We start from the raw sequence: 26,840 nt of genomic DNA on the forward strand, positions 1-26,840 counted from the left end.
GACTCTTTGATTTGGCACCAATAAAAAATCCTACCCTCTATTTTTCTTCCTCCAAGCCTCTGGGAACATAATTTCTTGTTTCTGACATCAAAGTTCTAGCCAATGCTTCTTCCAGTTATCGAAGCAGTTCTAGTAGAAAATGCCTAACCCACAACCTTTCAGGAGGTAGGGGCTTCTATCCAACAGCTTAGAGTACTGTGAACAGAGAATGTTGCCTGACATTCCAGTAAACAAAGTATGTTGCCTGCCATCCCTGTTCTGTAAGGATCAAGCCATTAGCCACTGCAGGTACCCACTTACGGTGTGCCCTATGGGGAATTCAGGATGGAGAAAACCAGGAAGCTATCTGTGCTTTGGATACTGGCCCTAGATACTAGATAGTTAAGATGTGTATCTAAGGAATAATTTCAGTAAACCCCGAATCTTGTAACTCCCCATACATAGAAAAACACTAAAATCATTAACTTGAGATATATGTTTGTGATTAGCAGTAATCTTTTGATGTTCGACAACATGTTGTTTTGGGGGGTTTTTTCCCAGCAAAAAAACTTGTATATATCCTGGCTCCTCTGTTATCTCTTTGGAGCAGTTCCTCATTGTTATCTGAGAGACTGTCTCCTGGACCATAGTCCTCAGTAAGATCCTCGAATAAAACTCAACTTGAAACTTTTAGGTTGTGTAGTTTTTCTTCGGTCAACAATATTGATCAGATTGCGATCTCTTTTTAACATTGATCAGAAACACTGTGCATCTGTCCATAGTTTTGGGGCAGAGTTCAAATATGAGTTTGGAGATTTGAGTGGCTATTTGGTTGCAATGTATGGTCAAGAAGTTACCTAATTTATAACACAGGGCGGGGTATGTGTTTATTAGCCAATATAAGTACATGTAAAGTGTCATTACATGCCTGTAATTTTATGTATATTGTCTGATGACATATGTTTTAGAAAATGTTGATGCTCTTAGCAAGATGAAACCTGGAAGTGCTGTAATAAGTTAACTACACAAAATATTTAATATACATCATAAGTCATAGAATCCAGGAACACTCTTCAGACCATTCCTGTTTTCAATTTAGGGTTACTATGCAGAGGAGAAAATGGGGAAAAAGTGAGAGAGTTCAGAAGAGAGCTATACATGGAACTTCCCTGGTGACCCAGTGGTTAAGAATCCACCTGCCAGTGTAGGGGACACGGGTTCGAGCCCTGGTCCAGGAAGATCCTGCATGCTGCAGAGCAACTAAGCCCATGTGCCACAACTACTGAGCCTGAGCTCTAGAGCCTGCAAGCCACAACTACTGAAGCCCACACACCTAGAGCCCAAGCTCAGCAACAAGAGAAGCCACTGCAATGAGAAGCCCGCACACTGCAACGAAGAGTAGTCCCTGCTCGCTGCAACTAGAGAAAGCCCGCACGCAGCAACGAATACCTAACGACGATGATGCAGTACAGCCAAAAATAAATAAATAAATCAATAAATTTTAAAAAATAAAAAATTTTGAAAAAAGAAGAGAGCTGTACAGTGACACTGAAGAACTTAATTATAAGACATTTTTTAAAAGTTGTAGAAATGAAAGTTGAGAAGCATTATATGCAGGGGAACTTTATTGAGTGATTTCTGTCAAATATGAGGGAAAATTTCCAAATGAATACAGCCATTAAACATTGAAATGGGAAACTCTAGTAGGCTATCTCCTACTATATCTCCTACTATAGAGGCCTTTGAAAATAAAATCTTAAAAAATCAAATAGAATGGTTTTAAACCAGTGTTTCCCAAGCCAAGTTATACTGCAGATGGGGAAATTTGAAATACTCTATTTCTCTCTCTAGGGATGAAGCAAGAACTAAGTTTAGCACCTGTGTTGAGAGGAAGAGGCAAGATCGTAAGGGCTTACTGCTCTAGGGGCAGATGGTAGTTGGGAAAAACTAGTATAAATCTGATTTTGTGAGAAAGCAGAAGCAATAAAAAACTCTTCCAGGTCAATACTCTGTTTTTAAATTAAAATAAATGACACCATATAAACAATAAATTAAAATCTACACTGAAGTTTTAAAATAGATGTCTATTTTCTGTGTGGTAAATGTTACAGATCACAACAATGGGAAGTGGGGAGGCCTCTGAGACCAGCCAGGATAGTGGTTTTCACACCAGATTCTGGGGTGACTGGTGAGGGGATGGGCCAGCATTTGAGCTTAGGTCTTCTGACTGCAGTCCCCACCTCTAACCACTACTCCAATATACAGCCTGTCCTGCTTCAGTCAGAACTCTTCCCCTTGTATCTCTCTCATTTATTTCTGTTCTGTATTAGTTTCAGTTTGAGGGAAGGGGTTGTCTGCCACACATCCAACAGAATTAAAATATCAAATCCCTGCCATCATTTTTCTGAGCCCAAGCTTCAGAGAGTTTAGCGACTTGGCCAAAATTACAGTGGTCCCATGAGGATGAAGACCCAGCTTTTCTGACTCCCAGTGGGTGCTTATAAAGGGTAGTAGGAAAGTGAACAGTGAAAACAAAGCTTATTAATGGCAGAGACATGTGCCTTAGAGGAGAGTGTGTGTGAGGGGGGCAAAGCCCAAGGATCCTTAGACATATGTAGTATTTGTGGGAAAGAAATGTTTGAATCTAGAACTACTTTTGGCCGCTGCATTTTGCAGTTATCTATTGCTGCGAAACTAACCACCTCAAATCTTCGTGGCTTAAAACAATGATGTATTATTTTCTCTTACGGTACAGTGGATGGATGGGGCTCAGCTGGATAGTTCTCATTTGGGGGCTCTCATGCAGATGCAGTCAGAGGGCCCCCCAAGGTTGGGGGGGGGCAATTTCCCCAAGGGCAATTATTTGAATGCTCTTCTGAGCTGGATGTGCGCCTTCATATCTGATGCTTCAGCTGAGATGGCTGGAACAGCTGGGGACTATCTGAGCATTTTAGTCTCTCTGCATGGCCCCCCACATGGCTAGCTTGGGCTTCCTTACAGCATGGCAGTCCCAGTATAGTTGGACTTTTTAACTTGGTGATTGGCTTCCTCCAGAGCATATGTTCCATGATATCAAGATGGAATCTGCAAGGCTTCCTATGAGATAGCCTAGGACATCAGGCGTCTTCACCTCTGCTGCATTCTGTTGGTCACAGGCGAGCCACAGGGCCAGCTCAGGTTCAAGGCAAAAGAACTACCCAAGGTGTGAATACCAGGAGTGCAGCTCACCGTGGGCCATTTTTGGAGACCAGCTACCACAGTGCAGATAAGAGATTAGGTCCTCTGACTCCAGACACTTCGTCACTGGGCATGTGAGTAAATGGGCATTTCTAATAGCATTGTTCTAAACATGTGAGATATAGAAATGGACAAAACAAGCAAAATCCCATACTGCGGTGGCTCTTACATGCTACTTTTTAATCAAAAATAAAAAAGTAACACATAAATAACACAGTTTCAACAGATAAGAGATATAAAGAAAATAAAATAGAACATCAGGGAGAGTGAGGGAGGTCTGTTTTACATAGGATGATCAGGGGAGCCTCTTTGACAGGTGACATCTCAGCTGAGACTTGAAGGAGGGGAAGGAGGAAGCCATGTGAAGTCTGGGAGCAAAGCTTGCCAGCCAGAGCGAAGGGCATGGTGAAAGACCTCCAGGCAGGGCTGAGCTTGGCGTATGCTAGGGAACAGCAAGAAGGCCACTGTTCTACACCGTGCCTGGTGTATAAGGAGGGAAGAGAAGGTTGCGGGGAATGGTCTCAGAGACACTATCTCCTCTGACCATTTGTTTATTATCTGTCCTCTCCTACAAGAATGGAATCTTCTCAAAAATAAAGGACTTGTCTGTTGTGTTAGCCACTGTATCCACAGCGCCTGGTTCACGTTAGATGCTCAATAAATATGTGTTGAATGAATGAATGAATCGTTGGGTGATTGTTTCCAACCAGAGGTTCTCAACCATACTCATCTGGAACTCTAGCTGACCTGAGATGTTGATTTGAATAATATTGGTCTTTTTTTTTTTTTTTTCAATTATCACGGGGAAAAAAAGAGTGCATGAAAAAGAAATATAACTTAAATCTCTCCTGAGCCCTCCCTCCCCGTTTAGAAAGGAAAACCTCTGGCCTGTGCTACTTCTCACTTGTCTGCTAGTTGAGTGCAAGTGCTTCAAACAGGTCAGAGAGGTCCCATGACTCCCGGATGGTCTAGCTCCGGAGCAAGTCCAAGAATTACTGTTTATAACCCACAGGCAACACTTTAAAGTTATGGAATCGCTCATATTTTCTTAGAGAAACATCCATACAGCTACTTCCTTTCCCTGTTTTGGGAACTAATGGCCATGCTGTCGATATGAGGACTGGCCTTCCTCTTTCCTTGCACCCTGGTTTGGCATGTTCTGTTTTCCTCCCTGTGAAATGTTTTGACAAGGCAGTCCATGCGGGGCAATCAGCACATTGTTTTGAAGCAGGTAATATTTAATTATTGTTAGAGTAGTTTCTGCAAGTTACATTTTTCTTTATGTCACCAATATTGCACACTTTTAATTGCTTTTCATTCTTTTTGCACATACTTTCATATTTTCTGACAATTCCTATTAGCATTTTGTTATCTTCCAATCTGTTCTCGATGTAGCACCATTCATTTCAAAAATTTATCCAACAAATAACCTGGCAAAGAAGGAACATGAGAGAAGGAACCAACACATACCTCAGGCAAATAAGAAAGTTTTTCTATTTCTCTCAAATAGCTACATATTCACTTTGCTTTTATTTTGTGGCTGAACCTTATAAATAGACCCTACATTTGAGGCAAATTGTGCAGTCTGTCCTCCCTCCTTCCCTCCCTTCCTTCCTTTCCTCCAATCAGCACTTTTTTGATGCCTTTTATGTGCTAGGCTATATTCTGGGTGGTGGAGATATAAAAATAAATAAGCACCTGCTTGCTATAAGTGAGTCTGCAGTCCAATGGGAGAGTTCAATATACAGATATTTACAAAACATACATACACAGAACCTTAGTCAAAAACTGCTACCTTCATATGTCACAACCAGACACTTGGACCAAGTGACATCATTCTGTAAAATGGTGGGAGGGGCGGGAGATGGCCCTTTGATTCTTCAGGTTCTACTGTTTTGGGTCACACATGAGCCGCCCCCTCCCCCGCCCCTCCCCCCAGACATCTGCACAACTTATTGAAAAGGCCCTAGACTGGAAGTCAGGAGGACTGGGCTCCAGTCCAAGCACTTTGCTTGGTGCCAGAATATGAATCTATTCATGAAACACGGCATTGAAGTAACAGAACGCTGGCCTCAAGGGAAGGACCCTAAACCTCACGGTTATAGCTACATCACTTTCTGCCTTACATAGACTAACGGTAAGAACTAGGGGGGAAACAAAACAAAACATCTTTTACACAGAAATGTTGCATTTACCAATTGCAAAACGACAATTTTAAATAAATTTCATGAGGAGAGAGTAATTATGCAAATCTATTCCTTTGGGAACCTAAGGCCTTGACCTCCTTCCTGTAGGGCTTTGTGCTTCTTTGCATTCATTTCTACTTTTAAAAGCATGCCAGATGAAAACAGAATGTTTCCCTGTGTGTTAGGATCACAGGCGAATTAAAATCAGAATCTAATTTTTATTTTTAGTAGTAGTCAGCAAAATGAAAAGTTCATCCTTCCTCCATATCAAAAAATATATAAGTTCTTTAATAAGACACATAATAGAGGGAGATTCAGACATTGGAAATGCTTGGTGCTATAGAGTCCCAATCTCCCAGATTTCAAAAAAAGATTGTATAAATTTGTAGTAGACACTGCAAAGAAACAGGAGATGAGAGCTGGTGGGAATGGTCTTGGTTCCTAGCTTCTCAGTTGTCCACCACCCCATCCCCTGCACCAGGTGGTCCTACAGTATTTGCTTTTCTGCTATTGGCATCCAAGGGCTTTCCCGTGGTATCCTGTCAGTAAACAAATCCCCTTGTTTGAGCTAGCTGAGTGAGTTTATCTGGCAATTAAAGAGCTCTGGGAGGAGTAGAGGAGTCCGGTTTCAGACTGATCTTGGAGTCCTAATATGCATCATACTACCTCGGAAGAATGACTTAATCTCCTCTAAGCCTCAATTTCCCCATCTGTGGGAAAAGAATGGGAATAGCAGTAGTATCTATCTTATAGGACCCCTGGGGAGTTTAAACAGAAAATATATATAAAGGAATTAGTATACTATGCAGGTACATCGTAAGCGCTCAAGTCGTATAAACTACTAATTATCATTATTACTTTATTACTGACCAGGATAATATTTTAACAAATTGAGGGTATTGCCCTCCCTTAGTTCATCAGCCCTCAGGATGTAAAGACAGTGTGTGTAGTATATTACATGCTAGACAGATTTACAAAAGCTAGAGATGTACCTTCTCTTCCTCTGAGTCCTCAGCCCTCTTCAGGTTGATTTCCTTATGTCAGAAGCTGAGGCTACTACCTTATATCAGCGGCACTGATATGTTTAACTTACTGGAGCTCAGCTACAGTCTCTCATGTGTCCTTGGGGTTTTTTTTCTCTCTCAGATGTCTTTGCCACTGTAAAAGCTTTAGCTTAACCATTAAAGGAGACAATGGAATTGAGAGTTAATCAATATGAACTCTTATGGACAGGAGGCTTGTGATAGCTAAGGTGACTGACTGTATGTCCTGGTTCGCTTGGGTCAGTCCTGATTTAGTCCTGCGGTTCTGGCATAATTATGATAGTGCCCCTTTCACTCTCCAAAGGTGTCCCTGTTTGGATAATTTATTGATAGCCAGTGCACAGTACTGGCCAAAGTGAAATATCATGTTAGTTCAGTTGTTGGGCTAGGCATCTAATGAACCAGACTCTTGGATCTGATTGGCTGCTCAGTACAGTACCCTCTGTCACTCACTGTACTCCCAAATTTATTAAATGACCTGAAAGTTACAGAATGCTGGGGTGAAAATCAATGTATGCGAGAATGTCAAATGACCACAGTTACTTGAAAAATAACTCAAAGCTCATGCTCCATTGGTGTCAAATCAGGGGCCTGCGCAGAGTTGATAGCTTCATGACCCAACCAAGAGTTTAGGTCTAAGTGACTCCCTGTTATTACTTATCTTGGCTTCGCTAACCACAAGGCAGAATTTTTGCTTAGACCTAACTGAGTCAACACTTATGTTGATACTGAGATGGTAAACAGTCTGATTTAATTCTCCAGATGCTTTCTTTAATCATTTTGCTCTAGAAGAAAGAAATGGGTCATAGGACTCTTCTACAGTAAGAATATGAAGGCTGCTGCTTCTCTTAAGCTGCAGGCTATGGTTTTCAGTTTACCACCTAGTGAGGTAATTCCTTAGATCCTTGGGTACCTAATGGTTAGTAAACCGCCAAAGTAAACTTTGTAAAGAAAAACCCTAGCACATACCAGAAAACAAAAAAAAAATCAGGTTTAGGATTCTTTTACTTTTTCATGTATCATTTTCTATTTTTGTTACCTGCTTTATTTAAAATGTGGATAGTGGTTACCTTGCGGGTATGGACTAAGAAGGGGGTAGACGACTTTCAAGGGCGCTAGAAATGTTCTATATGTTGATCTGGGTAGTGGTTATGTGGGCGTATGCATACGTAAAAGTTCTTGAGTGTACGCATTTTAATGTATTTGAGTTAAACCTCAATTAAAAGAAGTAAAAAGAAAAGCCTCAAATCTTTTTAGCCAGAGCTGGTTAAAAAAAAAAAAAGTATTCTGGTTAATAAAATAACAGAAAGAAGAAACGAAACACCTACTTACCTAAAGATTTTATCTCTTTTTTTTCTCTTGTATATCAATATGATCTTTGTCTCTTTACTTCTTTCTATGGATATATATCTTATTGTCTCTGTCTTTGATAATTAAACTGCAAATTATGGCAAAAGAGTTTTTGAATAAGACTTTTTCTTCCTACTTCCAGTCACATGTTTATTTCAGTATGTGACATTACGAAGTTTTAAACTCTTAACTATGCACTTTTTGCATAAACCATGAAATAGCTACCAAAAGCTTCCTGAGCAATACCAGTTGCAGCTTAGGAATAGTATGTAGCTTCACCTCTTGATTTCCAGTTTATCATGTGATTGTTTAATAAGTTAGTTGAGTTATATAATCAAAAGGATCAAGAGAAGCAAATGGCATTTACTATAAAATAAATGCTCTGCAAATTAGAACAGATATTTTAGAAAATATTTGCTACCCTCAAATATCCTCTTTTGTTTTGCTATCTACCCCCAAATGGTACTCTACTAATGTGTAGCCAGCATACAATGATCTAAGATTTAGGTCAGTTCAAGGACTGAGATTATATTCAGTTAAAGAAAAAGTAAGGGGGAAGGAGAGGCTACAATTAATCGAGTGCCTCCTATGTGCCATACACTGTGCCTAGCATAGACTAGTTAATCTTTACAACAACCCCATGAGGATTTTCTTATTGCATCAATGAAGAAACTAAGGTTCAGAAAAAGTAAACAACTCTACAAAGATCGCACAGCTAATAATTCAGGTGTGTTGATTTCTGAAGATTGCTCTTTTTGTGCTATTTCTGGTGATGCCACAAGAGGCGAATTCTGAAGTGATTAAAAGATTCCAAGGGCCTTTGAGATAATCTCATCAGTCCCACTTGTTGGGAGGTAAGAAACTGGGTCTAGGGAGGTTATATTGTGTCCCTCTGGGCAACACACAGCTCAATTTCCTCCTGGAAGCTCCCTTTACTTCTCTCCTCACCTCCCCACCTCATCCTGCCCCACTAACCTACCATAGTCAGAATTAAAATCCTTTGTATATATTTTGTGGTATGCAAGGGTGAGTGGCTTCTGGAGCCTGGATTTAAATCCCTGATCTACTATTTATGAGCTGTGTGACCTTGAGTAAGTTACTCAACCTCTCTGAGCTTCAGTTTCCTCATAGTGAAAAAGAAGAGAATAATAGTGCCTGTCTCATAGAGTGGGTGTGATAATTAAAGGAATTAAAACATGAATAGCCCTTCCCCCTATCAACCCATGTTGGACATGTGCAGTGAGCAAGCAATTTTATTATAAGACATTGAAATTTTGTTGTTATTCATTGCCACAGTACAACCTAGCTCACATGCTTCAGGATACCTCTGGTCAGGCTCTATATACAAGACCTTTCTTCAAGACCATGCATACATTCACTAACAGTGGAAAAAACAGGTAGATTGATATTTATGATATGTTTCATCTGCTTGATTTACAAGTGGAACAATTTATTGACATGTGATTAAAAGATTCATTGCATTAGATCATACTTTCCCTTTCTCTTTCCCTTTAGAAGACTACTAGTGATAGACATTATAGAAATTTAAGGGCCCTGGAGATACAGAATCAGTCTCTATCAGAAAAACAAACTAACAAACAAAAAAGCCATGGATAGCCCTTTAGAATGGGGTGTGGCATGTAATAAGTGTCTCATGAATGTTAGCGATTAGTTTTTGTTATTATGCTGCATAATACTTCTATCTTGATTTATTGTTACATGTATACAGGCTCGTCTTTCCAGTGGGATTGAGATGGTGTCTGGCACATCTTGGTAATTCTCCCCTCAGCGCCAAGATCAGTGTTTAACAATTCTAGACATGGAACAAATGCCCCTTGGATTGATTTCATTTACCTAGCTGATGACTTTGCAAATTTTCCACATTTTCCAAATTTCACCAGTTAGCGACTCCGTCAAGTGCAGAATCCAAGCCTCCCAAACATTATTCTGCTACACTTGACAATCCTGATTATTGATTTCCCAGCTGGCATTTATCCCCGGGATTCTTCATTGCTTTTGGAAATCTAAAAGTACAGGGGTAGTTGCATATGCCCATGATTCAATTCAGGAATTAGTTATTTCTTTATTATTCCTTTAGGGGATTAACATCAAGCATGGACTGCCTTTCTAGCCTTGCTATTATGTGGTTAATGCAAACTGGGCTAATGTAACAAGCAAGTAAATCCTAACGTGCTTTCTACCGGCAGCTTCCCATTTCCATCGCACTGTTTCTTCAACTCCCCCTTCGAGCTGCCAGGAGGAAAAGTAAGGCCTTTTTCTCTTTTTGCTTCCCTTCACATTCTGCTCTCTATCAAATATTCCCACCACAGAGAAGTCCAAGGCTTCCTTTCCTTGAGTTGTATCGAGACTGTGGAATCCTGAAATGTCCCGATTTCAGGGAAGGTCACTATTGTTTTTTGATTTACAGTCAGAAAATTTTACCTCTGCGTTTCAGTAGCACGAGACTATTGTTTTCCAAAGTATGATATGTGGAACGTCGTGACAAGCTTTCTAAAAATGTGGACTGCCACAATCGGACATTAGCATTCCATCCTCTTCTGGCAGAGTAGTGGATTTTTTTTTTTAAATGACAAATTCAGCGCTATTGTTTTAAGATTCAAATATTGTTCAGCATCTCTGAGTTTTGGAAAAATAATGCTGTTATTCCACTGTGAATTTCATAAGTTGTTCCCTTCCAGATAGCCACTTCCTTATTAGCAGAACCAGGGGGATGAATATATTTAGAAAGCCTCCCTGACCTTTGCGAAGGTTTGGAGACTTTTGAGTTATTCAATGTGAATCTTTTGGTGTGTCAAACTCGATATCAGGAAATATGAAGCTGCTTTTAAATAAGATAAAACTCATCATGCAAATGTTCTGATGTATAAAATTACAAGAGAAATGTAACTTTATTGAATACTAATTTTACATTAAGATGAGTTTACTTCTAGAAGAGAGAATAGGCAAAACATTCTCTGATGTAAATTGTACCAAGGTTTTCTTAGGTCAGTAAGATGAGTTTACTTCTAGAAGAGAGAATAGGCAAAACATTCTCTGATGTAAATTGTACCAAGGTTTTCTTAGGTCAGTCTCCCAAGGCAATAGAAATAAAAACAAAAATAAACAAATGGGACCTGATCAGACTTACAAGTTTTTGCACTGCAAAGGAAACCTTAAAAAAAAAAAATGAAAAGACAACTTACGGAATGGGAGAAAATATTTGCAAATGATGCAACTGACAAGAGCTTAATCTCTAAAATATACAACAGCTCATACAACTTAACAACAACAAAAACAACCCCATCAAAAAATGGGCAGAAGACCTTAATAGACATTTCTCCAAAGAAGGCTTACAGATGGTCAGTAGGCACATGAAGAGATGCTCAACATCACTAATCATTAGAGAAATGCAAATCAAAACTACAGTGAGGTACCACCTCGCACCAGACAGGATGGCCATCCTCAAAAAGTCTACAAACAATAAATGCAGGAGAGGGTGTGGAGAAAAGGGAACCCTCTTGCACTGCTGATAGGAATGTAAATTGGTGCAGCCACTGTGGAAAAGAGTATGGAGGTTCCTCAGAAAACTAAAAATAGAATTACCACATGCTCCAGCAATCTCACTCCTGGTCATATACCCGGACAAAACTGTAATTCAAAAAGATACATGCACCCCCTCTGTTCATAGCAGCACTGTTTGCAATAGCCAAAACATGGAAAAAACCTAAATGTCCATCAAAAGATGAATGGATAAAGTAGATTTGGTACATGTATACAATGGAATACTACTCAGCCATAAAAAAGAATGAAATAATGCCATTTGCAGCAACATGGATGCAACTAGAGATGATCATACTAACTGAAGTAAGTCAAAAAGAGAAAGACAAACATCATATGATATTACTTATATATAGCATTTAAAATATGGCACAAATGAACCTATCTACAAAACAGAAACAGAATCACAGACATAGAGATCAGACTTCTGGTTGCCAGAGGGGGATGGGGGGAGGGAGAGGGATGGACTGGGAGTCTGGGGTTGGTAGATGAAAACTATTACATTTAGAATGGATAAACAACAAGGTCCTACTATATAGCACAGGGAACTATATCCAATCTCCTGGGATAAACCATAATGGAAAAGAATATAAAAAAAAAGAATGTATGCATGTGTATAGCTGAGTCACTTTGCTGTACAGCAGAGATTGGCACAATATTGTAAATCAACTATACTTCAATTTAAAAAAAAAAAAGATGAGTTTACTTTAGTCCGTATTGTATATTTTTTCCTGCTGTCTCTCCCCCTAGGGTCTAAACTGTGTGAAGACTTGTTCGCTGTCTCTTGTTGAGCCCTTTAGGTATTCCTAGTACCTATGATTAGTGCTCAGTAACTATTTCTTGAACAATAAATGATGACAACTAGAAAAACACTACATATTACAGGGAACATCCGATGTAGAAATGCATTGTGTTCTAAATGGCATTTTATTACTTGGGATGCAGAATATATTTTCTCATATTAAACAGTAATTTGGAAGAACTTAGGTCCCTAGATTCACTCCTAAAGTTGAGCTTATCCCATATTGTAAATTCTATTGTTTTAGCTATGCTAGGAACAAACTTTTTGGGGGTTAGCTCAGGAATCAAATCATCATTTTAAAACTTGTTTATGTGGTGATGGAACTTCTTATCCTACAGTGAACTCTGCACTGAATTCAAGAATAGGTTTCCCTCTATGTAATTTCCTTCCTGGGTGAATATTAGTCAAAGGTGTCTGGAGAGATGAGGAATTGGCTGTTAAGGGGTAAACATTGTCTTCTCCAGGGCTTTGGGGGAGACGCTACCCTAACCCCTGGCCCTACAGAGGTACTCTCTTTCCATTAAATTCCCCACTCAATTATGAGGACTTCTAATTTCTATACGTGACCTTCTCCTTTTAGCCACACATCCTGTATAATTACTTCAGCCCCCTGAGGAAAATAGTATAAAAAACTCTGGAACTAATTTTGAAGCCACTACAGATCTACAGGCCTTTATCCAAAACCCATGAAGACAGGTGTACTTTGTAATTCAGAGAGATTTTTGAATTTTAGGAAGGCAATATGACACATAAGCTGCAGGTTATATAATATCCCCAGCTTGGAATTCAACACAATAATAGTTCTTCAGCTAAATGTGTGAATATTCCCACTAAGTGAGATAAATAGATATTGCTTATAGCCTTACATCACTTCAATTCAGATTCTGCAAGCAAAGTCATAAATGTTTTTTTGGTTTTCAGAGCTCTTTCTAACTCAGAACTGCTGGTAGGGGATTGTGGAGCTATAATACCAGAGAAATTATGTCTCAAAAAAGAGGTTGTCCCCATCCCAGAATCCTGGACTGGGTTCTCAAGAAGCAGGGCTCCTACTCTGGGAAGATTGGGAGAATTACCTCCTTTGAGAAGGCTGGCATAGCCCCTGGGATGGTATTTACCAATGCCTCCTAGCTCAGCCAACCCTTGGACTCATTAACCATAGTTTATTGCTAGTAGGCCCATTGCTTATGAAGCCAGGCTTTCTGAGTTGGCTGAAAGAACTGTCACTCTTAGAGAGAAGACTTCTTTCCACTTGGGGAAGGGCGACAGGAAGGCACAGGGATGGCCCTGGCCCCCAGTGGGGATGGTGGCAGAAGCCCCACAGATACATGTAAAGGAGGGGGGGAGGATACTACTGAAGGTGCTGGGAGGGAGGGCCAATACTGCGGCAGGGTGGGGCCTGAAACCTGACTCCCCTGGGATCCCCACCTAGCTCTGGTTGTCCCTATGGCTGGTTCAGCAGTCACAAAATAGTGACTCTCAGCTAAATATGACCAACCAGTGTGTTTTGTCAGAATTCTGAAAGCCTAACAGCGAACAGGGAACTTTCCAATTTGCTGTTGGCCCAATGGTCCTTATTATCTTACTTCCACGATTTACATATTTGTGCCATCTGCTGGGATTAGAGTGTCTGACCTCGGCAGATGACAGTGGGGTCATATGGGTTACCTCAGTATTTAGTTTTCTGAGCTTAACCAGCAGCAGAGATATCTGGACTATTTCGAGTAGATATGGTCTACCCAAGACATGCCCTTAGAAAACTGTATAGTAAAGTATCATAGCTCTATTTGATAGTAAACTTTCCTGTTTAAGTACCAGTAAACAAGGTCTGAATCTGGAAGTTTCCATAAAACATTCCCTCTCATTCTAGAAACTGAATAGCAGGCTCTGTCCTGCTGCTTTTGACTTTTCAGTCCCTGACATTGTTTTGTTTTTTTTTCTTCTCTTTTAAACTTCTGGCATTCTAGCATTGATTAATATATGGTTTGCTAATAGATTTTTGGGGGATTAGTCTTAGCAACAAAAAAAAAAGCTTAAAAAAAAAAAAGAAATGAAATGAACTGAGCTTTTGTTAATGCCAGTGTATTTTCCATGAAGGCATGTTTGTGAGTTCTCTGTTGCCTGGAGCCTTGCTGGGAGGTTCAGTGAGTCTAACCTGGAATTTCCCCAGAGCTTCTCTCCTCTGCATCCTGTCAAGCTAGGCAAACTCTAAGGGGCCTTTTAGCTACCACAGGTCATTTTTCCAGAACATCATGTGATCCAACTCTAAGATCATAGTTGTTAAATTCAGATCAAGATAAAGTAATCATATCTTGAAATGTGCTGATTAGGTAAGTAATTAGAAATGAACTTCAATAATTAAAATTAATAGGCAAGAAGAGGTTGTACTTAACCACCTTTGTTTATTACAGAATTTAATTCTGAGACTAAATGTTAACCATTAAAAAAAAATCCTTCTCTTCAATATATACCAGCCTGTGTTTCTTTCCTAATTACAAAATACTGTTATTCCATTTTTCCAAAGGAAAACTATTTTCTAACCATGAAAGATATATAACTCTATTATGAGAACTGTAACCAAGAGCAAAAGGATGATTCCAAATAGCTCACTTTAGGAAAATGGACTTGAGGCTCCTTCATTAATGTACTTTGGAGACCCACAGTTTTAACTCTAATGGCTTTATCCCAACAGTATCCCAAATATTCTTTATGCTAGCCTTAAGCTGTTTCATAGCTAAGGGTTATTAATCTGGCTGGCTCATTCTTGGTAAGAATAAAAACATATTTGGGGCTCTTCAAATGTAGAAAAAAACCCATGGGTTTTACTTCATAGAATCAGTTTCTTGAGACTAGGAAAAACTTCACAGGTCTTGTCTAGATGTATGTTTGAGTCCCCTCTATACGTCTGACCCAGTCACCCCACCAGACTCTAAGTGGGATGAGAGCAGGAACCATGGCTATTTCATTCACCTGTGTGTAGCTTATGTTGAGCTTTCAGAGTAATTGTTTGATAAAAGGAATTGCAGAATGTTGAATGAAACTATCAAAGACTTGAAAACCTCTGGGAACAAGGAACTCATTACTGTTCAAAGCAGCCCAGTTCATGCCTGGGCAATTCTGGTTGCTCAGAGTTCTCTTTTGTAATGACTGGACTGTCATCTCTTCCCACACATTTGTTCCATTTTAGCCCTTCAGGCTGCACAAACTTGCTCTACCACGTGCCAAAACTTTATATCTGAATTGACCCTCATGCCCCACTCTCTCCACCTGGCCTCTGAGCTTTGCTTCTGCAGGCTAATATGCCTAGTTCTTTCACAAGCCACATAGATCTGAGTGTCCCCATGTGTTCTCAGATACTCCCCTCTGAGCATGCTCTAGATTATCGCCTTGAAGTAGGCAGGATGGTCAGAGAAGGCCTGACCTGCATAGGATGGTTACCTTCTGCATTCTAGAGTCTATTGATGATTTTTGATATCAAATTAACCTTTTAATTTTTTGGAGGAATCAATTTTTTCAGCTTTTCAGAGAGAACTTCTAATTCAGTCTTAGCAAACCCTACCTAAAAGGCAAGCAAATTAAATGGGAGATAATTATTATCTTGGAGGCAGGTTTAGCCTGCTAAATGGTTCATCTGTTGTGTCTTGTTTCCAAGGTGACTTATTTGGATTCAAGATAATTTGGCTCTTTGTGAAGATTAGACGTAGAGAGTTAGATGGAGCATCTCTCCCTGGGTGATCTCTGCCAGGAATGTTCCCTCCATGGCAGCCAAGCCAATCATCGGGACTGCCAAGTCTAATTCTGGGAAACTAAGGTCTCCCCATGTGGTTGCCTGATAGTTAAGGCAGAACTGTGAAGATTTTGAAAGGCTGCTGCTAAAAAAGAATTTACTATATATTTTCTCATAGGGCTAAAGGTACAATTTAGCAAAAAGAATTTATTGATTTTCATGAACTTTAGTATTGCCTGAAGATAATTTTTAAATCAAACTATTAATGTGGAAGATGCAGGTACATGTATATGCAAATATGTAAGCATTTTTACTAGAAATAATTGGTTGGTGAGATAATATGTTTACATTTGGGTAGAGAAAATTGTAAAAGAAAACAAAATTTTTTGAAGTTATTTGAATCCTCTGAAATTATAGTCAGTTTATAATTTGGGGGGAGGTAGGGATGATGGAAAGTGGGAGAAGAAAGAGGGGGAAGCTGATGGGCGAAGGCAGGGAAGGGGAAAGGAGTGGGGGGTGTAAAAGGGAAAGGGGACAGAGAAGGCAGAATGTTTAAGAATTTCCAAGTGGGCACAGAATCGTTACCTGTTTCCTTGTGTGCACTTTGAGTCTTGCACTATGATATATTTGGTAACTCACTGGTCAAAGTTAAATAATTCTTATGTAATAGAAATGTATTGTTCTGGGGAAAAAAATCCCTTCCACTTCCTGTTTTGAATGTATTCTAGTTGATTTATGGTGGTTATTGGTTCCAAAAAGAGCTGGGACAGCCAACAGATCCTTTCATGCTTCCATGAGATAGAAGATAATTCTTACTCAGTATTTGCAGGAAAGAAAAAGACTAAATTAGAGTCCTCCTGCTGAGGGTTTACTTCTCAAGGTTACATCTTTGGCCATCACATCTGGGCTAATGAGAACAGCTGGGCTGACAGGACACAGAAGCAACCTAAATATTCATCAACAGAGTAATGGATAAAGAAGATGTGGCACGTGTACATAGTGGAATATTACTCAGCCATAAAAAGGAATGAATTATATCATTTGAAGAGATGTGGATGGACCTGGAGAGTGTCATACAGAGTGAAGTAAGTCAGAAAGAGAAAAAGAACTATCGTATATTAACGCATATATGTGGAATCTAGAAAAATAGTATAGATGATCTTATTTGCAAAGCAGAAATAGAGACACAGACATAGAGAACAAATGTATGGATACCAAGGGGGAAAAGGGGTGGTGGGATGAATTGGGAGATTGGGATTGACATATATACACTACTATGTATAAAACAGATAACTAATGAGAACCTACTATATAGCACAGGGAACTCTACTCGGTGCTCTGTGGTGACCGAAATAGAAGGAAATCCAAAAAAGAGGGGTTATATATATGTATGGCTGATTCACTTTGCTGTACAGTAGAAACTGACACAGCAGTGTAAAGCCACTACACTCCAGAAAAAAAAAAAAAAAAGAAACAGCTGGGCTAATAAATATTTCAAGGGTGTGTCATGAACTCTGTTCTTGGTGATAACAATTTCATCATCTGTTCATCTGGGAGGATTCTTCCTTGAATACCAGGGCCAAAAGGTAAGAGTCAAAGAATTTGTGATTCATCTATCCTTCTTTCTACTGCTCCTCCAGAAGATATGCTGATGGCAGGAAAGGAACAAGGGTTTACTTGGAGGGCTGGAGAGTGGAAGGCCGTAATGGTGGTAATAGACGGACTTAAGCTAGAAATAGAAACTCTTGGGACCACTGCAAAGTGAGTAGGCCTAATTGGCCCTAAGACTATTGAATCAGTCCTCTTGCCAGGTTTGTGGGTGTCAGCAGATTTCTGACTTGAGAACCAAACCTTACAGTGTCCCCCTGGCTCTGAAACCCTGCTGAGTCTATTCCAGAGTCTCTTAGTCCTCTTCCTCTTTCCCTCGAGGATCTGTTCTCATTGGATGGTGACTTTGAGATCTTCATTTTCCACCCCTGTGCACAGAAGAGGTAACACAGCAGGCCTGAGACTGGTCTTCTAAGAAAGACCTGTTGGCAAGGTTGGCTTTTAGCTGGCATTTTGGAATTTGGATTCTGGGGTGTTCCCACTGTTCCCCAACTGATAAAAGTGGCTCCATGAGCCTAGACTATGGAAATAATATGATTTATGCCCATCATCTGCTTTTTTTCTGGGAGTTTAAATTTGGAGTATGTACTGATACTAGGCAGAGGGTGCCTACATGACCAGCTGCCAATAAAAACCTTAGGTCCTGAGTCTCTAATGGGCTTCTCTGGGCACATCGTACACATGTTGCTACATTTTGGTTGCTGGGGCGAGAAGTGCATTCCCTGTGACCCTCCATGTGAGGGAGAGAGCACGAGGAAGCCTGTACATGGATTCCTGACTCCACCTGCATCTTTTTCCCTTTTGGCCCAACTTACTATGTCACTGTAATAAATCTTAGCCATGTGTACAACCATACGCTGAGTTCCGTGAGTCTTTCTGTGAATCTCCGAGTGTGGGGTGGTCTTGGGGACCTCTGACGCAACTCCCTTTCCTACAGTACTCCTACATCCCTATCCTAACCCTACACAGTTCCAGTGAAAGGGTAAAAGGGAAGCATTTTTTAAAAGTTAAGTGGCAAATAAAGAAAATATTGATCTAGAAGATCTGGTTCAATAAAAACATGCCAATCCTTTTGAAAGTCAGGAAGCCATATTTATCAGTCATGGAAAACTTATTTACATACTTTGTACTTACAGAATATGAACTTTCAAAAAAAGAAATGATTTCTTATGATCTCTCACTAGCATTTTACAAAATAACAGCTTAATTGACATATAATTCATACACCATAAAGTTCACTCTTTTGAAGTCTATATAATTCAGTGGTTTTAGTATCACTAAACAGAGTTGTGCAACTGTCACCACTAATTCCAGAACATTTTCATCAGTACAAAATGAAACCCTGTAACCATTAGGAGTCAATCCCCATTCTCCCTTCTCCCTAGCCCTTGGGAACCACTAACCTACTTTCTATCTCCACAGATTTGCCTCTTCTGGACATTTTGTATAAATGGAATGATGTGGCCTTTTGCGACTAGCTTCTTTCATCCATGTCATGGCATGTAACAGTACTTCATCCCTTTTTATGACCAAATAATATTCCATTCTGTGGATATACCACATTTTATTCATCAATAGATGGACATTTGGGTTATTTCCCCTTTTTAGCTATTATGAATATCCATGTACAAGTTTTGGCCTGGACACATGTTTTCAGTTATCTTGGGTATATACTTAGGAGTGGAATTGCTGGATCATATGAATTTTATGTTTAACTTTTAGAGGAACTGCCAAACGGTTTTCCAAAGTGGTTGTACCATTTTACACTCCCAATAACGTATGAGGGCTCCAATGCCTCAAACATGCTCACCAACACTTGTTATTTTCTTTTTTGAGTATAGTCGTTCTACTAGATGTGAAGTGGTATCATGTTGTGGTTTTAATTTGTATTTTCCTAGTGACTAATAATGTTGATCACCATGTTGCATCTTGTTGGCCATTTATATATCTTCTTTGGAGAAAAAGCTAGTCAAATCTTTTGCCCATTTAAAAATGAGTTGTCTTTTTATTATTGAGTTGTAAGAAATTCTTTATATATTCCAATACTAGACTTTTACCAGATACATGATTTGCAAATATTTTCTTTCATTCTGTGGATTGTTTTCCACTTTCTTGATGGTGTCTTTGGTATTTACTTTTGATGAGGTCCAATTTATTATTTTTTTTGTAACTTAGGCTTTTGGTGTCATATCTCACTCCCCACTTTTGGTAGGGATTTTAATCACCCCACTTATTTTAGGATGTCTACATCCATTAGCCCAATTCCTTTACTCCCTGATGGAAAGAGATTAAAGGTGGGAGGGCTTGCAGTACAGTGAGGTAGAAAAGAGCATGGGGTTTAGAGTCTTAAGATTGAGTCCAACTCATCTGTCATGGGATTTAAGTACTTGATTTTTCAAACTTCAGTTTTCTATCTGGAAAATGGGGTAATTACTATTTCATAAGGCTATTGTAAAATTTGAATGAGCTAATTTGCAAAAAGAGCTTAGCACTGTACCTGGCACGCAGGAGGCATCTAATAAATGTTAGGTTATTATTTTTATTAAGAGAAGGTGGAACCGAGCCTGGACCTAATCAAGAATTACCCAACAGAAGTAAAGCTATCACTCTGTTCCTAATTGCGCATTTTGGAAAGGCTGCTAAAATTATATAGAACTGCAGATTTGCTTGTGGTTGTATGGTTTTCTGGCACTACGGAAGAGCCCGATAGGCACACAGTAGGAGAATTTTATTTCTTTTGAATTCAGTAATAAACAAAGCAATTGTTCTTTGGGATCCAAGGAAGAGCCCTAGACCAAAAAACTGTGGTGTCAGCATAATTGAATGTTTCATCACGATATGTGTTTCTCATTATTTATCATTAACTAAGGGCCGTTTATATAACTACATGTTATATATTCCTTCCCTGTCACGTAGGTAGAGGACTTTAAGAAAGGTCACTTGATAACTTCATTAAATATTTATCATACTTTACAGCATTACCTTAGAACTTTCATATTAATAGCCCAATCATTTGGTATTGACATGAACAGAGTGGTTTAGGGCCACAATAAAACATACTCTGTTTTATTATGATAAACACAGAAAACGGTCAACCTCAAATTGTGTTACTTTATTCATCATCAAAAGTTCAACTCGTGGTCAGTAATTGGCATAATTATATTTCCTAATGGGGACAATTTAGCAAATATTAAAAACTCTTTTGAGAAAACCCATAATAAGCCAATGCCATGAAATATTTAAGTTATGCTACACAGTTTGCTTTTTTACTTGTTCCTATCTTAACTTGCAATCCAAAAAAAAAAAACATTTAGGGATTACTCTGTCCTTACTAAGGACAGAAGACTAACCAATAACCTTAGTGGGATACATAGTCTTTTTTACTAAAAATTTGGCAATTCAGTAGGTGATCTAGAAGCAACATGCTGTCATTAATGGGAGAATGACAGTAGGATACAATGAAAAATTTTCAATCATTACCAAAGTTGATAAAACAGTTTGTGGGATGACAGACCAAGTTAGAAATCAGCCAAAGGTGTATTAAATAACATTTATGTAGTGCTTATATATGCTAGGCAGTGTTCTAAGCACTTCTCAAGTCCAGTTACTCATTTAATCCTTACAACAGCTCTGTGAGGTAGGAGCTATCACCCTCCCCACCTTTAACAGGAGGGGTAACTGAAGCACAGACATGCCAAGCCACTCAGAGGAGATGGGCCTCTAGGCAATCTGGCTGAGGCGCTGGTGTTCTTAACTCCCCTTCTATGCTACTTCTCAACTCAAAGAGGAATTATTAGTAGTAGAGTAGTTTTTGGATTTCTGGAATCTCTACTTCTTCAACCCCCGCCAAATGTGATATATAATAATGCATATAAATAAAAGATCTGATAACTTTTTTCTCTCTTTTAAAGATGCTACCACCTTTATGTTTTATTCTAAAATTAAATTCTACATTAAATATGTCACATACTGTAGTATGTATGGATTATATAATGTGGTCAGCTTGTATAATGACAATATGAACGTTCCCCCCAAATTATGTCTATGTAGGGGATAAGTTTCATTCCCATATTTTTCAGAAATCAATCATTTTGGAAATACCTTTTCGTACCATCACAATAGCTTCTTGCATAGATTTGTTAAGCTGTTAGTAAGTACTTTCCCATTTCCTGGTATGAAATATTGATGATAACATTTAGCAAATTAGTGTTGGTTGAAAAATGAAGCATTATGTTAACAACAGCAACTGGGGCAGACTCAGTTTTGTACGGCCTAAAGCCTATACAATATGGCGGAATTCTTTCAGAAGAAAAAATACATAATGAGGTGCAAAGAGTGAGTATTGAATTAGGAGAGCTTTGTTCAAATGATAGGCCCTAAAGTTTCAGATTTATTAGCTTCATGGTAAAACACCACTTCAGATAGTAACTAAAATAAAATTTAAAAAAATACCACAAAAATAAAATAATACCTGAAAAGAATTCTTCACTTTTTTCCCCCAGAAGGAGCTTGTAATTTTAAACTTATATATATCACCTCATTTTATTATTTTTTTTCTCCTTTTAATTTCTCAGTTGTCTGGAAAAATCCTGATCTCTCCATTTTGTAAGATGAGGAAAAAGAGAGGCTCAGTGATTTGTTCCTGGTCACGGAAGTCTGTCAGGGCTAGGCCTGGACTCTTTCCATTATTCTTTCAGCAGATGAATTTGGAGAGATAATATTTTTCATCAGAAATGAAGAAGCCTCTTCTCTTAGTGTCTTTATCGTTATTTTACTGGAGAAGAAGCTAAGGTCGGACAAATTTACGACAAAGCCAAAGCCCAAATTCTCGAATTCTTGAGTATAGAACATTGTTTCACCTTATAATCCGGTAGCACTGTTGGGAAAATGTTTCATTTTGATGTGAGACAGAACTTGACCGTTTGAACTTGTCTTTTCTTTCTAGAGATAATTAATTTTTTTTTTTTTCCTAGAAGAACTGTAATTTTGAGGAAACTACTTTGAGGAAGCTACTGGTGGGTGTTTTCCCCCTACCTTATTTTCATATTTCTTTGAGATCATCATAACACAGACGTCAGTCATACAGGAGAAGTGAAATCACTCGACTGCTGGTTCGCTCTTCAAGTTTGGACCTTAAAGTCCTCAAGTTTCTCCATGTTTCAAATATATAACAAAGTATTTTTTTAGCTTCATCCCCGCCCCGCCCCGTGTTTTAACACTCACTAAGTCGTTTGTAAGTTATAAAGGAATGTATGGGGATAATAAAACAAATAGGAAAAAAAAAACCCTTAAGGTTTGACACAGGGCTCAGTGGATTATGACTTCCGACTGTGTTTCTATAGTAACACTTTGCCTACCTTGTAACAATAATAACAGCAATTCTTTAGTGTCCTACTTGCCAGCCACTGTATATTACGCATACCTAATCCTCACAACAGTCTTAAGAGGTAGGTGTTATTTGCCCCATCTTACAAATGAGAAAACTGAGGTTTGGAAAGGTTAGATAACTAGACCAAGGTGACGCAGTAAGTGCTGGAATTGTGATTCAAATACAGGTCTGAGTAACTCCAAGGCTACTGCCCTTTCATCATGTATCACCTTTCAGATTAGAAATATGTGGTAGTTTTGCTGTCACCCACAGCTCTTGTGGTGGTCAGCCTCCAAGATGGCCCATGTGATCCCCTCCTCTTGATTTTCTCCCCCTTTTATGATCTCCATCCCCACTGAATACACAGGGCTGACCTGTGTAACCGAGGGGATATTGCAAAAATGCAAAATACTTGTTGGTTAAGTATTGCTTGAGGGAAATGTTATCCGAGGCAGAGAGAAAACAGGCACAGAGGCATGAAGATATGAAAATGTGAGGCATGTGTGAGGGATTATTTATTAAATTAAAAACCAATGTTTTATGGAATTATTTCTTTTATATCTAATTTAATTCAATTTTATAGTAATTAGGTTTATTTTTAAACTTTAATTCAGCGTAGAATTAAGCTAAAATTAAACTTATATTTAAATTTATGGAAACAGGAGTTTCAGCCTATATTGCTCCTTGTAGCCTTTCAGTTGTGTAATTTTTCCCTCTCTTTTCCCAATGGCGAGGATGAAACACTTGGGACCACAGTGAGGCAAATACCAGTTGCGGTCTGATAATGAATCACTGTGGGAGAGTGAAAAGGCCCTGGACTCGGAGTCACAAGATCTGAGAGGTCACCCGACTTTGCCATTAGCTGCTCTCCCTGCACTGAGCAGATTACCGACTTATGGCCCTGACTGGTCTGCTGCCCCTCAGCCTTCCTGGGGTGAGGTCAGCAGCGCCCCAGCAAGGGTCAGCCGTGCTTGCCAGCTCAGGGAAGCTCTTTATTCATCCATCACCCAGCACCATTTTTTTTTTTTTTTTTTTTTTTTACTGTACGCGGGCCTCTCACTGCTGCGGCCTCTCCCGCCACGGAGCACAGGCTCCGGACGCGCAGGCTCAGCGGCCATGGCCCACGGGCCCAGCCGCTCCGCGGCACGCGGGATCCTCCCGGACCGGGGCACGAACCCGCGCCCCCCGCATCGGCAGGCGGACCCCCAACCACTGCGCCACCAGGGAAGCCCCATCCAGCACCATTTATTCATCCATCTAACACTTAACATTGTTTAGTTTGTGCCTGGAACTGTGCTGAGTGATTGGTTAGGAATAAGAGGCAGAGAGTAAGGAAGAAAGACAGACATAAAAACAAGCGAGGTTCAGTGTGTGATAAATGCTGTAATGGAAATAAACAAAAGGTACAATGTGAGCCCAGAGAAAGGGAGATAGGGTGGGGTTGGCTTTCTGGAGGCAGTGATACCTGGTCCAGCTTTGAAGGACAGCTCAGAATTGACTCTGCCCATGTGTTGTAGGCAGAAAAGAAGGTTCAAAGGTCCAGAACTAGCACTTGTGGCTGGAGGGTGATCTCCCTGGGGCATGAAGAGGGCAAGAGATGTGACGGGAAGCCGACAAGATCACAGTGTTCCCTCACAGTCCAAAGGACAATGCTCCGAGATAAATGAACACACTTGTATGACCTGACCACTCCTGCTGTCAGGTTTCTTTTCTTTATCGCAGGAGCATGCTTGGAGTGAGGCTTGTTCACGGCACACTGTTCTGCCCCTATGGGTTTATTGGATGGAATAAACTAGAAGTTTCTTTTTCTCCAGGATCATCCTGGCAGCTGTGAGTCTTTCACATTTGGCAAAGTTTATTTTGTCCCACTAAACATTTGAAATGTGCAGTTTATTTCCAGATCTAAGTATTGCAACATGGGGATTAAGAGGAAACATGCTGTGGGAAATTATAATGTGGAGAGTTAGGTTAATAATTTAATCTTCAGGGTACATGTGCCTTGTCTACCCTCTATGTTTGCCCGAGTGTGTGTCTGTCACCAACAGAGACTGGAGCCCCTGGAAGCAGAAGCTGGGTCTTTAGCCATTTCTTTACTCCACAAGAGTCTCTCCTCATTGTAGAGTTTCTTCTTTGTGCCAGGTGCTGGGGCTACAGAGGCAAGGATGTATTCCTAGCCTCTAAGAGCGCTAGGTGATAAGTGAATATTACCATTATTCCTCTGTGGATCTCCCCCACTGCCTTATAATAATCACAGCTAGTGTCAGAACATTTGCTGTGTGCCAAGCGCTTTCTGTATCATCTCACTTAATACTCTCCACAGTCCTATGATTATCCCCATTTTGCCGTTGAGGAAAGTGAGGCACAGAGAGATTGCACAGTTCAGAAAGTGATGAAACCAGATGTACACCAGGCAGTCCTTCCTAGACAGAGCATCCCCACACAGAGATTATAGAAAGTATTCCATAACTTTCTGTTAAAAGAAATTACCCACCATAGTCATTCTTTTATCACCACTCAAAAGTACATAGAGCAAATACCATTGTCTTTTTACAGATAAATTTAACTGAAACTCACAGGATCATATAATGACTCAGTGTAGAAATCAGAATCCCAGAAAAGTCTTCAGTCTTTCAGAGAATTATGCCTACTTCTGAAACAAAGTGTCCCCTCTGGGGTTGTAAAAATCACCTTGGGTGCAATGAAGAAACTGAACGAAATGACCCTTGAAGATGGATTTGATTTTCGGAAATAGCCCAAATAATTTGAGCCAAGCCAGGTGCAGAAATTGGTTAACGAGGTTGGTTAATGCTACTTCAGTCATGTAACTGGCTGCGCATTCACTATCTGAACTAATGTCATCGGTTCAATTATGCCGTATGGCAACAACAGAAAACTTCTCTTCCTTTTCTGTTACTTGCTTTCCTCACCTAAGCAACATAGAGAGTAGCCATAATCCATCTACCACAGTGAAAAGCCACCAAAGTTTATAAGGTCACATCTGTAAAAAGTTCCCACGAGTAAGCCACTGTGCAAATAGCGGAGACTATTATTACCATTACTATTACTGCTGGTTGATACAGAAACACTCATTCATCACTTGTGGACTTGTTGGCAGATCTTTCCATTTGCCCTCATCTAGGCCCATACAGATACACATGGAAGCCAAAGCCTAGAACTTCCACTTCAATGACCCTTGGCTGGTTTTGTTTTGTTAAACATGGAGGCGAGAGAGGGAGAGAGCAAGAGAAGGAGAGAGCAAGAGAGAGAGAGAGAGAGGGAGAGAGAGGGAGAAAGAGAGAGAGGAAGGCATGTAAATGAAGCTGATTTTTAAAAATCTGTTACAATAAAAAGCTTTTAATGAAAATGGGACTTTAAGCTGAACTTATCCACAATAGATTTCCACGAGGTTTTAAAACCAAAAGACTCAGATCTGCTGGAGAACACAGATATAGAAGCAATCAGAATCAGCAGCAGATCAATGACTTTTTTTTGTGGTACGCGGGCCTCTCACTGTTGTGGCCTCTCCCGTTGCGGAGCACAGGCTCTGGATGCGCAGGCTCAGTGGCCATGGCTCACGGGCCCAGCTGCTCCACGGCACGTGGGATCTTCCCGGACCGGGGCACGAACCTGTGTCCCCTGCATCGGCAGGCAGACTCCCAACCACTGCACCACTAGGGAAGCCCCAGATCAATGTTTTGTGGGCCTAAAGCTTATGCAAATTTAGGGTCTTCTTTAAGAAAAATCATGAATAAAAAATTAGGCATGAAAGGGAGTATTTATTTAGAAAGAGAAAAGATACCAAATTATTAGTTTGGAAATAGCTGACAAATTCCATCAATACCTCCAAATCCAGAAAACTAATGTAACACTCATAAATCAACTGCCTTCCATACTCTATGCTATTTTCTTATTTTTAACTGATACTTGTTGATCTCTTCATATGGCAAGAATTTTGTAATATTTTCAATAAAGAGATAATTTAGTC

At 39.7% G+C, this 26,840-nt stretch overlaps 1 protein-coding gene and 1 long non-coding RNA gene across 3 annotated transcripts in view; one reads left to right on the forward strand and one right to left on the reverse strand.

The window, feature by feature from the left end:
- GRAMD2B (GRAM domain containing 2B) overlaps window positions 1–26,840 on the reverse strand; it is a 104,526-nt gene that overhangs the window by 69,405 nt on the left and 8,281 nt on the right. The gene's annotated exons all lie outside the window — the stretch shown is intronic.
- Window positions 8,604–26,443, forward strand: LOC309960314. The gene is made up of 3 exons (XR_014326127.1): window positions 8,604–10,790; window positions 10,870–20,627; window positions 21,743–26,443. It is a non-coding gene; the product is annotated as an uncharacterized lncRNA (long non-coding RNA).

This window comes from Leucopleurus acutus (genome assembly GCF_964270905.1).
Source record: "Leucopleurus acutus genome assembly, chromosome: 3".
Lineage (NCBI taxonomy): Eukaryota > Metazoa > Chordata > Mammalia > Artiodactyla > Delphinidae > Leucopleurus > Leucopleurus acutus.